This window comes from Haemaphysalis longicornis, unplaced genomic scaffold (genome assembly GCF_048455015.1).
Source record: "Haemaphysalis longicornis isolate Haplotype H1 unplaced genomic scaffold, Haemaphysalis longicornis Haplotype H1 scaffold_6, whole genome shotgun sequence".
In the NCBI taxonomy this organism is placed as follows: domain Eukaryota; kingdom Metazoa; phylum Arthropoda; class Arachnida; order Ixodida; family Ixodidae; genus Haemaphysalis; species Haemaphysalis longicornis.
This window is the reverse complement of record NW_027526407.1, coordinates 32,324,898-32,329,178: the sequence shown is the minus strand read 5'-3', so window position 1 is coordinate 32,329,178 and position 4,281 is coordinate 32,324,898.

The following is a 4,281-nucleotide window of genomic DNA, read 5'->3' as shown; positions in this document are numbered from 1 at the left end:
TTGAGGCGCCGCGAGGAAACGAAGCGTTGCCACAGTCACTGGGGGCCACCGAGCACAGTACACACCACAAACACAGGTCCTGGCGTCATGCTGCGTCCGGGAGAAGTTCTCGACGGGAGCGGTGGAGCGCAGAGGCGAGGCTGTGCTGCGATGAGTCGTGCGCGGGGGTCCGAAGTGAGGGGAGCTTGCTGGGTGATGTTCGTGGTAGTAGAGCGGTTACTGGCGAGCGGGTGCAGGCGCTCGATGGCCCCACGCAGCAGAGCGCTCGACGCCCGAACGAAACACCCATGGCTCGCGACGCGTGGCCGGCATCATCGCGATACCGCCCCGGCCGCGCAGGAGCGAACGAAAAATACGTCCGCACCCCACGACGACCGAGGCCTAATTAGATATTTCGCCTTCTGGGAAAGTTTGCCAGTATCCTGTCTAGCCATCGTGCCCCCGACTTCCACTGCACACTCCGTGATAATGCGGGTAAGGTTGTCGCTGGCTTCCTGTGTCGTAAGCTCGGCTTCCTCGGTAAGAGCTGTGTATCGGTTCTGCAGCGCTATCCTGAATTCTTCAACTTTACGCCTTACGGTTAGCTCATTGATTGGCTTCTTTCGTACAAGCTTGTTGTGGTCCCTCCACAAATCTAGCCTAATCCGAGATCTTACCATACGGTGGTCACTACACCTTACGCTCCCGAGCACTTCCACATCCTGCACGACGCCAGGGTTATCACATAATATGAGGTCTATTTCATTTTTATGCTTCCCATTCGGGCTCCTCAACGCCCAGTTCCGGCTCTCCCATTTGCAGAAGTAGTTATTCATGATGCGTAGATTTTTCCGTTCCGCGAACTCTACTAGTAGGTTCCCCCCTGCTATTTCTACAGCCCAGACCATAGCTCCCAACTGCCTGGTCACCAGCCTGATTCTTGCCTACTTTAGCATTGAGGTCTCCCATAACTACGGTATACTGGGTTTTTACTTTAGCCATTGCTGATTCCACATCTTCATAGAAGCGTTCAACTAGTTGGTCGTCATGGCTGGATGTAAGCGCGTAGCCTTGTACCACATTAAGTTTGTGCCTCTTATTAGGCCTAATCAGAAGACCGGCTACCCTTTCGTTAATGCTATAGTATTCGTCTATGTTGCGAATTCGTCTATGTTGCCAGCTATGCTTTTATTGACTAGAAATCCCACTCCCAGTTCTCTGCGGTCCACTAGATCACGGTAACAAAGCACGTGGCCATTTTTCAGCACCGTAAGGGTGTACCTGTCCTCCTAGCCTCACTAAGCCCTATGACATTCCATTTAGTGCCCTCTAATTCCTCGAACAACACCTCTAGACGCGCTTCGCTAGATAAATTTCTCGCGTTAAACGTTGCCAGGTTCAGATTCAAATGGCGGCCTGTCCGGTTCCAGAGATTCTTAGCACCCTCTGTTGCGTCACAGGTCTGACCGCAGCCGTGGTAGGTTGCTTCGCAGCCACTGGAGACTGGGGGCTGTGGGTTTATTGGCATATTCATGGGAGGTTGTGGCCATTACTACACCAGGGTGGCCAATCATGGTCTCGTGATAGAGTTCGTTGCCCGCGGTTGTCGCCGGCGTCAGGCCACACCCCAAGCCTTATTTTGCAATTCCCTCCACACGCGGATTTTTTTTTAATCCGGTGGGAATTGTCCGGCACCGGGATTCGAGCCACGCTCCTTCTGCACGCGAGGCGGATGCTCTACCTCTACGCGGCGTCAGTGCGGCGTCAGTTAACCAATAAGTCCTCCTTCCTCAATTTCCGGAAGGAATCCCAGTCAGTTACTTTAAACTCCATAGGTGGAGCCGCATTTACTTCTCGGTTGATTGAGATAATAAAATGATCGCTGCCTAGATTTTCCTGCAAATTCTGCCACTTGGCTCCAGTGACGTTCTTGACGAACGCCAAATCCGGAGTTGTATCGCGTTGGACCGACGATCCCGTGCGCGTTGGGTAATGCGGGTCCGTGAGTAGTTGCAAAGAGTAGTCCGTGACCACCTGTAGCAGGTTTACCTGGTGTAGCCCCAAGTGTCGTGCGGAGCGTTTAAATCGCCTGACACCACGAGTGGGGAACCATTGCCAGCGCAACCGCCTTTGCCAAAATCGACGCATATGCCTGCCGGTGGTCCACCGGTGAGCTGTATATATTTAAAATAAATACACTATTCCTGAGCCAATTGTTGGGGATGATTTCCACCAGAATCACCTCTGCCCAGGTTTTGCCCATCTGTAATTTATGTACCTGGTAAGAGCATTTCCTTGCGACCAAGGTTGCCAAACCTCGTTTATCCCCCTCGCGCTCCGAGATGACTCGGTAGCCTGTGAAGGACAGCGCCTCTCCAAGAGTTTCCTGTAGTAGAATTAAGTGCGGTTTGACCACCTGTGATGCCACAAACTGCTGAAGCGTTGCCACAAACTGCTGCAGTTTCAACCCTTAAACAGTACCACACTGACTGATCATGTTTTCTCTTTCCAGAGGGCGCCTTTTCCTAGCATTGCGTATGCGCGCTAGTGAATAATTCTATTTTTTTCCTTTGCCATCTACTTTTTCTTTTTCTTCTGTTTATTCTTGCACGATCCGTTTGGTAAAGCCTTGATCCGCTCTCTGTAATTATTGCGGGGTTCACGTTTTCCGTAGTACCAGCTTGGCTTCCTCTTTTTTGTTCCCCTTCAGTATTTTTATTGTTTGTATGTTCTTCTGCACGCTCTCGTAGGTGCCCCCGCCATCACGCAATCTTCCTGGGCCCTCTCGGGGGCGGGGTCATTCTGGGTATGCACGGGCACGTTTTCTACCCTGGCTTCCCCGGGCGCCACGTCGTCGCCCTCCATCAACACTTTACACCGTGACCAGGACGGCCGTGGAGGCGGATCGCTAGGTTGACTGGGTGTCCCGTCTCCCCTGGGAACTTCAGCCCCGTCCTGAACGTGGCGATCCAGCGGCCGATGTCCCAGAGCCTTTCCGGGGCCGTTTACTCCCGGACCGGCATCCCCAGGAACCTCCGTCCTTCTACACCGCTGAGGAGCTCCGCCGTATTTGCCCTTACTGCCGGGTGCCGCAAATCCATCTGCCCACGCACCTGACAAGTGCTCTGCACCGTGATCGCATGACTGCCGCCATTGCTGCAGCATCCGCTTCCGCTGGACCCCAAACTGAAGATTCCGTCGCGGCCGCCTTTGCCCTGCTCCTTCAACACCGCCCGGACCTCCTCCGCAACCCTCTTCCGGCCGACCATGTCATTGACATACCCGACGAATCTTGACTTTTCGTTTCGGAGGGGGGAGAGTGTGGCGACTGTGCATAGAAAAGCACAAGAAAGAGGCAGTTGGGGGGACGCGCGGCGTGGGAACGGGGAACGAGACGAGGGACTGGGGCAGTGCGTGTCTGGGCTTCGGGGAAATCGTGCGTGTGAAGACGGGCTCGGATCTCACTAAAGGTGTGGTTTTCTGGGACACGGTGTCTTTCTTGGGAGCCGCGGCCGGGCGCTAGGACCCCGGTCATCATCATCATCACCAGCCTATCTACGCCCACTGCAGGGCAAAGGCCTCTCCCATTATTCTCCAATTACCTCGGTCCTGTGCCAACTGTGACCAATTTATCCCCGCAAACTTCTTGATCTCATCTGCCCATCTAACTTTCTGCCGCCCCCTGCAACGCTTGCCTTCTCTAGGGATCCACTCTGTTACCCTTAATGACCAGCGGTTATCTCGCCTTCGCATTGCATGCCCTGCCCACGTCCATTTCTTTTTCTTAATCTCTACTAATATGTCTTTAACACCAGTTTGCTCCCTGACCCACTCCGCTCTCTTCTTGTCCCTTAATGTTACACCTATCATTTTCCGCTCCATTGCCCGCTGAGTCGTTCTCAATTTAAGTTGAACCCTCTTAGTAAGCCTCCAAGTTTCTGCCCCGTAGGTGAGTACCGGTAAGATGCAGCTGTCATACACTTTCTTCTTCAGCGACAATGATAGGCTGCTATTCATTATCCGAGAATGTCTGCCATATGCACCCCACCCCATTCTGATCCTTCTAATTATCTCTGCCTCATGGTTGGGATCTGGGGTCACAACTTGGCCTAAAGACCTGTTCCGCATGTAAAGACCTGTTGTATTTTGCATTTACATTGCTATTAAACCAGCTAAACTACAAGTTGAGGTCGAATAATGTAACTCGGCAACATAGTTTTAGTTCTTACTTAGTGGGAGCGTGGTGGTACCTTGACAAATGCAGACTAAGCAAAGCAGAGTATTCTGATTCACGCAGCAGTT